A 13,371-nucleotide genomic window follows, 5' to 3' on the forward strand; every position below is an offset into this window, starting at 1 on the left:
TTGAACCATGAACTTAACAGTGTTGGGAAGCTGAAGCTTGATAGTGCTCACATTCTCTGTGGCTTTATTTTTGAAATGATTTGCTTTAATTGACGTTGTTGTAAACCCTCCTACCAATGCCAGGAATATCATATCAGAATATATACCTGGCACGGACTGCCAGAGTTCGAAACAGTATTTGTTACAGAAATAATATGCATGAGTGGCGCTGAAATGTAAACACAACACTGCAATGAGGAGTAAAGATGTAACATGACTTTTAAGTGAAACTTGCGGCCTGCCTCTGTGTGTATCCTTGCTTATATCTCTCTCTGGTTCAGATCTCATGGTCTTTCCCTCTGTATCTTTGTCTCTAATTATAACGTTGTGCTGGCTTTATTAATGTAATAAGTGATTGATTTCAATCTTCAATACGGGCCTTTTGGTTAAAATGTGGGTGATGGTAAGTGTGGATAACAGAAGCAGCAGGATGGCATGATGTAATATTACTGCAGTGCTGTGTGCCTGCACGTGTGTAGCTGAGCTCTGCACACAGTGCAGCAGGTTTGAGAGATCTGAGTGCTGTTAGTCTCCACCAATGCAGAAATATTTCAGCTTATTTGTGTTACAGTCAGAGATAGAAGGTGGTGGGTTAAACATTAGAAATTGAAGAGAGGAACAATAGAAATTCAAAGCAAATACATGTCATTATATCTTGAGTCTGAAGGGTATAGTGCACATCTACAGCTAATCAAATTTGTCCTAATGAAGGGTCTCGGCCCAAAATGTCAACTGTTTATTCCTCTCCGTAGATGCTGCCTGACCTGCTGAGATCCCCAATGTGTTGCTCTGGATTTCCTCTTCTGTGTTTTCCAATTATTTGCTTTCCATGTTGAAAAAAACAATCATCTGGCATGTTTATAGAAAGGGCATTTACATGCCTCCATTTTGCCAGCTTTATCTCCACTGCTGGGTGTAGTAATGGGTGGGGGTGTTTCACATGAAGATGGAGATTCTTTGTGGTAATTCAGCTTAACTCTAACTAACCATGAATCGAGTTAAGTACCACTGAAAAGCACGGTGCCATGAGACTTTCCAATCATCCTCTCCTCCCAACCCAAGCTTTCTTTTTGTCCGCACACCATTCACCAAGACCCGCACTTGGAGCACATCATTTAGATGTTCCCTATTGCCTCCCACATCTCGTTCTACCCCACTCCCTCCTTCGCAACACAAGATTCCAGCAGTGTGCATCGTCAGAGCGACACAGAGTGAATGATTATTCTGTATATTTCATTGAGTTTTCAGTTATGGACTCAGAATATTTGGTCCCTTGGAAAAGCTAAGCCATAGCCTTTCCAATAACAATACATGCACATGTGACACTCAACTGAGGTCTTGCCTGTTCTTTCAGATGGATGAGAAAAATTCCTTCCTCTTAATCTAAGATTATCACTTACCTAAACTAACCACTCTAAAACAGATTATTTGGTGGTTATTACATTAGTGTCTGTGAGAGCTTAATGTATTCTTCTGTGCCGCAGGACAGAGCATTGCACCAAGCCATACAGACATCAAGGTATGTAATCCACTTGGGAGTGAATCAGTCAGGTGTTCACGTTCTATTTTTCTACAATAAGATGCATGTTTTACAGCAGGGGTGGGCAAATTACGGCCCACAGGCCAATCCGGCCTGTGAGCAAACATTGGGATATGATGCTTATCCAGTGATTTTTCCTTATTCTGATTGTTCCATGCGACCACACTAATGGACATCAGAATCAGAATCAGAATCCTTTATTATCGCCAAGTATGAGGACACATACAGGGAATTTGGTGCCGGTTTCCCTGAGCTCTCTCTGTACAGAATTAAAAGCAAACAAAAACAATAGTGCAAATAATCATAAACTATATACAATGAGGTCCACCTCATTGAATGTACAGGTGGACTTGATTTATAATAGACTAAAATTCAAGTGTTCACAAGACTGATGGCATACGGAAAGAAAATGTTCTTGTACCTATTTGTCCTGTCATACAGTGATCTAAAGCGCCTACCAGAAGGAAGGAGTTGGAACAGGTGATGTCCGGGGTGTGATGGGTCTACAATAATGCTGCTTGCTCGCTTCCTGACTCTAGATGCATATAAGTCCTGGATCGAGGGCAGCTTCACACCAGTAATCCTTTCCACAGCCCTGACGGTTCTTTGGAGTCTATTCTTGTCTTGTTTGGTAGCTGATCCAAACCAGACAGTGATGGACGAACAGAGAACAGACTGGATTATTCCTGAATAGAATTGAATCAGCAGCTCCTGAGGCAGGTTGTACTTCCTGAGTTGACGTAGGAAATACAACCTCTGCTGAGCCTTTTTGATAAGAGTGTCCACGTTGGAACTTCAGGTCCTGGGAGATTGTGACACCCAGAAATCAGAAGGTCTCCACAGCAGACACAATACTGTTGAGTATAGTAAGTGGGGGGAGTATTGGGGGGCTCCTCCTGAAGTCCACTGTCATGTCCACAGTCTTGAGAGTATTTAGCTCCAGATTGTTCTGACCACACCAGAGGGTCAGCCGTTCCACCTCCCATCTGTATGCAGACTCATCACCGTCTTGGATAAGGCCAATGACAGTTGTGTCATCTGCAAACTTCAGGGGTTTAACAGATGGATCCTGTGAGGTGCAGACATGCATGGTGTCTTGTTACACTGGCCCCAAGTTCTGTTTTGTTCCAAACCAAACACTGATATATACGAATGACGGGAAGGCAGACTACCTTATTAATATATATTAGATGCTCTCCGTGCACGCGTAGGTTTTCAGATGGGATCGTTCAAATTTGTAAACAGAAACTGTGTCACTGTGTTTTAACAAGAAATCCACGCTAAGTATCCAGATATTTACATGTGCTATGATACTTTTTGAATAACTAGCGTTTCAAAATAAAATCGAAGAAAAAATTCCAATGGCAATGAATGCAAAACACAGGAAGGTAGACACTGAGTGCGGAAATTTCCAAGACGCTTGGACACTAGATCACTTCTTCATTGAGCAAGCTGGGAAACCCACTTTTCAAAAAAGTAAAGCACAAGATCCAGGCATTTTTGTGAATATGGTCAAAGAATTGAGAAAAGAGTTTTCATCTCGTCTTGCTGATTTTTCGCTTGCTTGCAAATGAGTTCAAGCTGTTTGCTACTCCGTTTGATGTGGAAGTGGACACTGCGTCAGAAATTTTTCAAATGGAATTGACTGAGATTCAGTGTGACGACATATTGAGATCGAAATTTCATTCTGAAGAGGTGTCAGTGCGTGACTTCTATAGAAAATATATTCATCCAAGTGGGAAGTATCCTAACTTAGTGGACCACGCAAAAAAGACTGTCTGGCAGCACTTATCAGTGTGAGCAATTATTTTCAAAAATGAAGCACACCAAGAACTATTTGAGAACAAGATCGACTGATGCCCATCAGGGCAATGTCTTGCTCTTGGCATCATCAAGTCTGACACCCAATACTGAGAAGCTTTCAAGCAACAAACAGCATCAAGTTTCACATTGATTTATCGACTGTCTGCATTAAAATTTTCTTTTTTATTATACTTAATTTACCACCATTCACTGCATCATGTTCATACATTTTATGTTTAAAGATTCTTTGTGTCCTTTTAATAGATTCAAAAGATGCCTTGATTGAAATAAATTGCAACTAAACTGAGTTTGATTACTAATTGGCATCCTGGTTAAGCACAAATGATTTCCTAGCATGCGTTATTCAGTAAGTTGAGGCAAAACATAACTAGATGTATTTAAATAGATAATTCCCATATTTCAAGTTTTTATGGCATTTATCTGGCCTACCGTCCGCTCATTAATATGCGATCTGGCCCACAGAGACAAAAAGGTTGCTGGCTCCTGTTTTACAAGGTGAATCTTTTTATAATTCTTTAATGGAATTAAAACTGGGAGCAAATAATTGCAAAGGACTCACTTATCAGAGATCAGATTGTTTGTAGAATACAGAAGTCCAGCTCTGAGGGAATGATTAACATAAGAGCCAGAGTGAACTTCAGAAAAGTACATACAGACTTGCAAAACTGTAGAGCTATCCAAAACTAGGCAGGAAATGGCTTAGAAAATGAAGCAAAGTGTGAGGCAAAGGTAAAATGGGTAAAACAGCCAAGTTGGCTTGGGCCTTTTTAAGTAATGCGATCTGAAACATGAGTAGCTGGAAAGGAAATTTGAAAAAGTGTGTGGGAAATGAAATGGAAAATCCTTTTTTATAAACAGTACATGATGAGGAGGACATGGGAAATCTATGGAGAGGATGGGATATGTGAGACTAAGACAGGGTCAGAAACCGTGTTTTAGTTAGTCCCAATGTACTTGGTGTTAAAGGAGAAGAATTTTGTGGAAGGAATGCCTGCTAGATAGAGCTGCAGCAAAACTTTGGTGTAAGGGAGCCTGCTTCATTTTAACTTGACATGGGAGCAATTAGAATTACCCTTAATGAGCCATCAGTTTCAATGTGATGGAATTGAAATCACTGAAACACATGCTAATGATATAAATTGGACAACACTAAAAAGTCTAGGTGATGCATAATGAGCATGATAAACCCAAAAGGTTAGGAAAGCTATTAATGTGGATTTCCACATGTGGACCAGAAATGCTCACATCTGTATTTGTTAGTACAGTCAACAGATGATAAAGACCATAAGACAAAGGAGCAGAATTAGGCCACTCAGCCGATCGAGTTGGCTTCACCATTCTGTCATGGGTGAATGATAAATTCCTCTCAACCACACTGTCCTGCCTTCTCTGTATAACCTTTCATGTCCTTATTATCAAGAACCTGTCAAGTACACCCAATGACTTGGCCTCCATAGCCGTATATGGCAATGAATTCCACAGATTCACCACTCTCTGGCTAAAGAAATTCCTCCTCATCTTTGCTGTAAAGGGACGTCCTTGTATTCTGAAATTCTGTTCCTAGGCTCCCCACGAAAGGAAACATCCTCACCAAAACCACTCTAGCTAGGCCTTTTAATATTTTATAGGTTTCAATGAGATTCCGCCCCCTCACCATTCTGTTAAACTCCAGTGAATACAGGGCTAGAGCTATCAATGTTACATCATGTCAGAATCACAAGAGTTGTTTCAATGCAAATGATAGTTGCACAGCTTGTGTTTTTTACAGTGTTTTTGCATGAAATAGGTAAACTAATAGCCGAATGCCATCTAGTCCCAAGTAGAAGCAGCATCTGGTAATTCATATTGGACTAGAATATAAAATTGTTACTTGTAATTTAGCTTTTCTATTCTTGCTTGTATTTTGATATAATCATCCATATACATCCAATTATTCAGTAAATTTTCCAGTAATTGCAATACAGCTGCTACTGTATTTTTCTAGAAGCTTCTTAGTTTTCAGTAGCATGTGCCACAGCTGCTTTTTCCTGATGAAGTGTCTTGGCCCAAAAAATTGGCTGTTTATTCCTCCCCATAGCTACTCCTGACCTGCTGAGTTCCTCCAGCGTTTTGTGTGTGCTGTTTTTTCCTTTGTTCTGTCAAATTGTTTTCCAGTGACACTCAAGGCAAAACTTTAAAAAATCAGAGCTGGAATGATTGACAGAGGCACTAAGAGTTGCCACTGGGACAGATGTAACTCCTGCATGTCTAGCCTGATGTACTGAGAATTCAAGTATCAAGTTGAAAATATATCCGGACATCCAGAGGTCTTCATGAAGTTCCAGAGAATGGTGGATCACAGCTGATGACAGAGATGTTTTTGACGAAGAGGCAATATTGGAAGAGTCAAGGTGTTCACTGTAAGGAAGTCTTCTTTGTGGTCAAGTGGTCACTAGAAATGGCCTGAAGCCGGATTGCATGGAAGTTGAAGCCCTGAAGAAGATATAGAACTGACAGAAGGAGCATAGTGCTTCCCAGCACTTGGTCAACAATCTGAGCAATTTTCCACCCTCAGATATATGAAATACTTGGTCAAGATGCAGAAGAGCAGTCACTTGCTCTTAACCAATGGTCAGAACAAGTTAAGGGAACTGTCACGATAGAGTCTATGTTGTGATGTAAGCAGTTGCCTTTGAGAAGGAGCTTCGGAAAAGGATCTAACAGAGGATAAGCTGACATTGTACACAGCAGAATTCTGACCAGTATGGAGATGTACTACACTAAATTGAGGAAGAATGCTTGTGGTGACCTTCGGTCTGGAGAGGTTTCACCAATATACATTGAGCTCAAGTGCATATGTACACAGCCACTCAAAGTGCCCTATTTACTCCTTATATCACTGATCTGGAGGAGGGGTTAGAATGCATGGTGTCCGAGTTTCTCAATAACACAAAGACAAATGGAAGGGCAAGTTTTGATGAAGATATTGAGCCTCTACAACTGGAAATAGATTGATGGAGTGAGTGGGTGAAATTTGGCAAAAGGATTTCAGTGTGGGAAGGTGTGCGGTCATGCACCGTGGTAAATGCTAAGAGAAAACAAAAAGCAGATGATCTAAGTGGAAAGACACTGAGAATAAGTGAAGAACCATGGGATCGAGGTATTCTTGGTTATGAATCTCAAAAAAAGCAGTCAGATGCCGCAAGTAGTTAAGAAGGCAAATGACACGTCTCGACCTTTATTATAAAGCAGTTTGAGTTTAAAATTGAGGAAGTATTTTTTTAACAGTTACTGTATATAAGGTGTTGATGAGGCCACATCTGGTGTACTGAGCATAGTTTTGGTCCCTTTAAGTGATAACATGTATAATAACATGAGAAGCGGTCCAAAGGAGAATCACGAGGGTGAGGCTAAACAGTTTGCAAGTACACGTGATTGAGCGGCGGACTCATTGATCTTATTGAAACATAAAAGTTCCTAAAGGGTCGCAACAGGATAGATGGAGAAGTGTATTCACTCAAGAGAAAGCCTCAAAGAAGGGCATATAGTTTCAAGAGAAGTGGCCAATTATTTGAAGCAGCAGTACATAAAGATTTCTTTCCTGCAGGTGTTTGTGAATCTCTTCAAACCTACACCCCAGACCTTTGTGGAGTTGAGCTCAATAACAATACTTAAAGCGCAGGTACAAATATTTGAAAGATGGGAAACTGAGAGTTATGGGGATCTGGAGCAGAAGGGGTCTTGAGACTTCAAGTAAGTCTGCCTTGATCGTATTGAATACTGGGGAAGGCTTGGGGGGCCAGGTGGTGTATTCCTATTTTCTTGTGTTCTTATGTGACATTGCTGTTAAGCCCTTCAACAAACCATCAAACAGTTTGTGTATATGCATGTGTGTGTGTGATGTTCATGAATTCCAGAGGCTTTACTGCATTCTGAATCGAAGAACGACAGTTCTCAGGTTCTGGCTATTCCTATTGTTGTGTAGCCCAAATACGTATCCTTTGGTCCCGCATGATGCTAGGGGACAAGTGTCTTGCGGCAGTTTGTCTCACCATGTGAAAAATAAATACTTGTGCTGTATGTTCCCTCTAAGCTGTGCGTGTGTGCACGCACACACATTTTTCAGCCAGCGCACAAAGGAAATTAATGTGCGCACAAAAGGTTAGTTACCTAAAATAATGTAATAATTAATAATTATATTTATTGAAAGTAGTCTTTTAGCTAAACGTTTCTGTTAACTAGTTAGTTGGTTTATCAAATACCAAAATTCATGTCACTAATTTACGTCACCTCAGCTTTCCTGTTCCGGTTTGTGCAGCTGCGTCATGGAGGCAGCCATCTTTGGTGGGCAGTGTTCATATTGTAAAGTTTACAAAGATCTGTTTCAAATCTTCTAGATAGCTTATCACGTTCTTATTTGAAAAAAATACTGATTCATGATGTCAAATTCAAAAGAAGCAAAGGGCATTAAGCACAAAAGAAATGCATATTTGTTTAAAGTTGAATGGCATAACAAAATAGAAACTGCTACACCGAAAGTTCATGAGGTCATGAACGTTCAACTACGAGAAGTATTTATGTATGATTCGGAAACTGGAGTTAGCTGTTTGTATTGTCGTGATGCGAAAGTTGCTGGAGAATTTGCTAGTGGAAAGAAGTGGGATGATATTTGGAAACTTGATATTTTGAAGTGTCATTTGGCAAGGAAATTGACTTCAAAATGAACAGTTTTGCGACCTTGCACAGTTGTTGGACATTGGGGGAACCTTTCTTGTGTCTAGTGTGGTCTGTGAGTGAGGTTTTAGCCTAATGAATCAACTCAAAAACAAGCTGAGAAACCATTTAGGTGAATGTTATGTGGATATGTTAATGAGAATCAAAAGCTGTCAATTGGATGGAAGTTCTATTAGTCTAGATAGAGTTTACAAAAAATGGGTAAATGCCAAAGACAGGAGAGTGAAACTATAACTGAGTGACTTAAATATGTGTGTTATTTTGTTGCTATTCTGTGCAGTTTTAAGTCGAGTATTTTGTAAACCTACAAAAACTGTGCCATGTGTGCGTTCAGTGTGCACATATTTTTGTTACAGGAAAAAAATTTGCGCAATGTAAGATTTTTGCACACACTGGCTACTAAAAATTAGAGGGAACGTTGCTTGTGCTGCATTTTTTTTTGTTGGAGTACCACCATCCAGAATTATTTTCCTTAATGCTCTTTTAGTTGGTTCACTTTGAATGACTTGTTTATGATTATAAAAATCTAATTGTCAATGATTGGGAATGACCATATGTGGAGCATTCCGTCTGCAACTGGATCCTTGACTTCCTCACTGGGAGACCACAGTTACTCCAGATTGGAAATAACATCTCCTCGCTTTCAGTCAACACAGGCGCATCTTAGGCCAATTGCTGTGCTCTCTCTACACCCATGGCTAGGCACACCTCAATGCCATCTATAAATTCACTGATGACACAGCTATGTGTTGGCAGAATTTCAGATGGTGATGAAGAGTCATGGGGAGTGAGATAGATGAGCTAATAGAGTGGTGTCACAACAACAACCCTGCACACAATGTCAGTAAGGCTAGGGAATTATAGACTTCAGCAAAAGGATCTCAAGAGAACACACACTGTCCTTATCAATGGGCCAGCAGTGGAAAGGGTGAGCAGTTTCAAGTTCCTGGGTGACAACATCTCAGAATATCTATCTTAGGCCCAACGTATTGATGTAATTATGAAGAAGCCACACCAGTGGCTATATTTCATTAGGGGTTTGAGGAAATTTGGTACTTCACCAAAGACTCTAGCAAATTTCTACTGGTGTACTGTGGAGAGCATTCTAACTGGTTGCATCACTGTCTAGTATGGACAGACCAATGCACAAGATTGGAAAAAGCTGCAAAGGGTTGTAAACTCAGCCAGCTCCATAATAGGCACTAGCCTCCCCAGTACTGAGGACATCTTCAACAGGCGGTGCCTCCAGAAGACGGTATCCATCATTAAAGACACTCACCAATAGGATATGCCCCCTTCACATTAGGGAGGAGGTATAGGAGCCTGAAGACACACACTCAATGTTTCTCCCTCAGGCATCAGATTTCAGAATAGACCATGAACATTATCTCATTTTTGTACTATTTATTTTTATATATATTTCTTATTGTAACTTATGGTAATTTTAATATGTATTGCACTGTACTGCTGTTGCAAAACAATAAATTTAATGAGGTACGTTAGTGATGATAAATTGGATTCTGTTTTTGATTCAGGTAGGGAACGTGACTTTACATGCTGATGCAGAATGTTTGTGGCAGTGACTGCTGTGCATTATAGTCTCACTGAAATTCTGTTTAAAATGGAGTTAAATTTCTGAAGAACACCAGTATTCAGTATTGACGCAAGGTATTAGTTCCACTCCAATTTGCACTCAGGAGCAACTTTACTAGGTATACCTGTCCACCTGCTTGTTAATGCAAATATCTAATCAGCCAATGATGTGGCAGCAACTCAAAGCATAAAAGCATGCAGACATAGTTAAAAGTTCCGTTGTTTTTCGGACCAAACATTAGGGTATAAATGTGATCTAAGCAATTTTAGCCATGGAACAGTTTGTTGGTGCCAGATGGGGTGTTGGAGTATCTCAGAAGCTACTGATCTTCCAGGATTTTCATGCACAACAGTCTCTCATGCTTACAGACAAATTTTGCAAAAAGCTAAAAGCATCTAGTGTATGGTAGTTCTGTGGGGAAAAAATGCTTTATTAATGAGAGAGTTCACAGGAGAATAACCAGACTGGTTCAACCTAACAGGAAGGCGGCAGTAACTCAAATAAACACGCTTTACAACAATGGTGTCCAGAAGAGCATCTCTGAACGCACAACCTATGAAACTTTGAAGTAGCAGGCTACAGCAGAAAAAGACCACAAAAGTACACACAGTGGCTATTTTATTAAGTACAGGAGGTACCTAATAAAGTGTCTATTGAGTGTAAGCTGACAATCTAGTGCAGTACTGAACGGATGCTACACCATCTTATTCCTGTCACGTTAAGCTACTCTCACAATTGCACACAAGAGCAGGAAGGCTTTCCCCAGAGCTTGCTAAACGAGATTTAAAACAGATGATTGGGTATTTTAATAACAAATGGTGAAGCTCGCTGTACATAAGCTAGTTTTGTCATTTTATCCAAAGTTCAAGCTCAGACTAGAGGGCCTGAGTTTTAGGGACAGGTTGGCCATGTTGGATCCTTATTCCCTGGAACAAGAGAGAATGATCTCACAGAAATAAAATTAGGAGGAGTATGGATAAAGTGAATGGTCATAATGTCTTCTCCAGGGCTGGGGAATCTAAAACTAGACTGTACAGATAAACGATTAAGGTTATGATCTTAAAGACACCTTAGCGATTACTCCTTTACACAGAGGGGAGTGAGTACTTGGAATGAATATCCAGAGGACGTGCTTGAGCAGGACAACTGAGGCATTGAGGCAGGTGTATGGAGGGGGGAGGGTCATGGAGGGTTGTGAGCACAACATGGATGACAGGGACTAGTCTGGAGGATGATTTGGTTGGCTTTGACTAGTTGGGCCAAAGGGCCTGTTTCGGTGCTATAATTCTCTATGACTCTGAACTCTTTCTTTCCCAGTCACAGGTATCAGCTTGATGGCTCCAAGAGTGAGTGCTAAGTGACTGGATGCCAGTTTAAGTTGCTCCCTCTGATTACTGTAGCTTGTAGTGAAAATCAAATATCAGAAACAGCGGGTTATTGTGCTCCAGCGAGGACAAGCTGTTAACAGATTGGCAAAACTGTTTTTTGCAAATCAGTGAGGGTCACCAGGTTCTTTCTTCCCCCACCCCAGCTGTGACATTTACCAGGAGCGTTGTATCCAACCAGCCCTATGCATTGGTGAGGATCCCTGCCACTCATCCCATAATCTTTTTGACTGAGTACCATCAGGAAGAAGGTACAGGACCATCAGGATGAGGAATGCCAAACTGGGTAACAGCTTCTTCCGTCAAGCTGTGAGATTAATGAAGACCCGGCCACCTCCGAGGTCTCATCACTGGGACAGCGAGCAGTTTGCTGTTTCTCTGCGCTGTGCACAACATGTATCTTGAATTGTATTTTTAACTTATTTGTGGTAATATTTTGTTTTGTGTGCTGCGTGTAAAATATGTATTTTAGGTGCATCCTGGTCCAGAGGAACGTTACTTCATTTGGTTGTATATATGTGCAGTCATATAACAATGAACTTGAGTTTGAAAACGTTATTTCACTTGTGCTTTTAACTTGAAAAATGGAGCTATGAAAAAAGCATCTGATCATGTGGATCTGATCATCAGCTGGAATAAGACCTCCAAATGCAGCAGAATGCTGGATTGTTTGCAGTATTCGGAGTATCGGACACAATTCAGCATTCTGTGTCAAGCGTTGGGGGTTTCTATTTATTTATTTATCTATACAGCACAGAATAGACCCTTCTGGCCCTTTAAGCCATGCCATCCCAGCAACACCCGAAAGCCTTGATCTTAACCCCTAACTTAATCATGGGACATCAGCTGGCTGGTGGCGTAGTGGCATCAGCACCAGACTGCAGAGGCCAGTGGTCCCGGGTTCAAATCTGGCCGGCTCGTTGTTCGCTTTCAATCCATGCTGGGTTGGGCATCTTGGCCTTGTAACAAAAACACGCTGCCCGGTGTGCCACATGGTGCAAAAAGGAACAACGGGCACAGGGCAATTTACAGCAACCAACTTACCTAGCTGATACATCTTTGGACTGTGTGAGGAAAGCAGAGTGCCTGGGGAAAACCCACATGTTTCACTACAAGGACGTACAGACTCCTTACAGACAAGACCAAAATTGAACTCTGAACACTGCCAATAGTGTGCTGTGCTACCATGGCACAATCACTTAAAGTTAGTAACTTTAATCTTGAAATGCAATTTCTTCTGTGGCATCGATATATGCTGTGTTAATGGAAATTAATTTTAGAAAGTATCTTCAGTGAAAATTGACTGGAATTTAAAATTTTATTGAATGATCATTTGGACAACATCTGGAAATGCGAAACACAGTTCAAAGGCTTAAAATTATTGTCTCATGGATTGTGGAAAGTCTTTGAGGCTGTATTGCATGGATCAAGTGCACAGTACCAGTCGTTACTGGGGAACTGTTGTCAATATGGAGTAATTATAGAAATGATTCCCAGTTATAGATCTTCCACACAGTGTATAGAAATGCAAACTGCGATGTTCACCTTGGATTCTCTTAACTTTCGAAGCATCACTTACTGTCATCATTCCATCTATTTTAAATAAAGTCACTTCATTAAAAGACTGTCAACTACTTTGTAGACTACTGAATTCAGTTTCAGTACTTGGGGGATTTAACTTGCAAAACCTCTTCAGTATTTGTGGCATTAATATCTCAAAATAATACAACTGTTTTACAATGTTATGATTTAGGAACTGTTTATTTCCATGGCTATCATATTGCAAGCAATTTCACAGATTTATCGATTAAGATCCTTACTGATATATGTGGAAGTTCTAGTTTTCTCAAAGGTCTTTCCACAAAAGGAAATAATAATTTCATTTCACTTGTATGTTCAACTAGTTTGTTTAAAGCCAATAAATTATGATGCAGTGGTTGTTGACCTTGACTGTGTTCAAAACAGATAATGTTTGGCTGTTTTGATCAATGAGCAGTAAATGATTCTTGATAAATTTCAGCTCTTGCCGACTCAGCTGCTGAAATCCGAACTTGTACCATGCCACTCAATCTGCATCTCTATTTTCATTAACCTATCCCAATTCCCAGGAAAGCACTCCTTGACTTTAAATTCTCTTGTAAGTTGAAAATGCACAAGCAATCAAAAGTGGAGTACCACTATGATTTTGGTGGTATGTGGGAGAATAGGCAATGAGAAAATAGAACTGAGATTTCTCTTTTTTTTTCCAAGCCCAACTTCACCTAGATTCTTTAATT

At 40.3% G+C, this 13,371-nt stretch overlaps 1 protein-coding gene across 13 annotated transcripts in view; it reads left to right on the forward strand.

The window, feature by feature from the left end:
• Positions 1-13,371, forward strand: part of ank3b (ankyrin 3b) — a 615,939-nt gene that overhangs the window by 329,846 nt on the left and 272,722 nt on the right. The gene's annotated exons all lie outside the window — the stretch shown is intronic.

Source organism: Hypanus sabinus, chromosome 22, assembly GCF_030144855.1.
Source record: "Hypanus sabinus isolate sHypSab1 chromosome 22, sHypSab1.hap1, whole genome shotgun sequence".
NCBI classification, from domain to species: domain Eukaryota; kingdom Metazoa; phylum Chordata; class Chondrichthyes; order Myliobatiformes; family Dasyatidae; genus Hypanus; species Hypanus sabinus.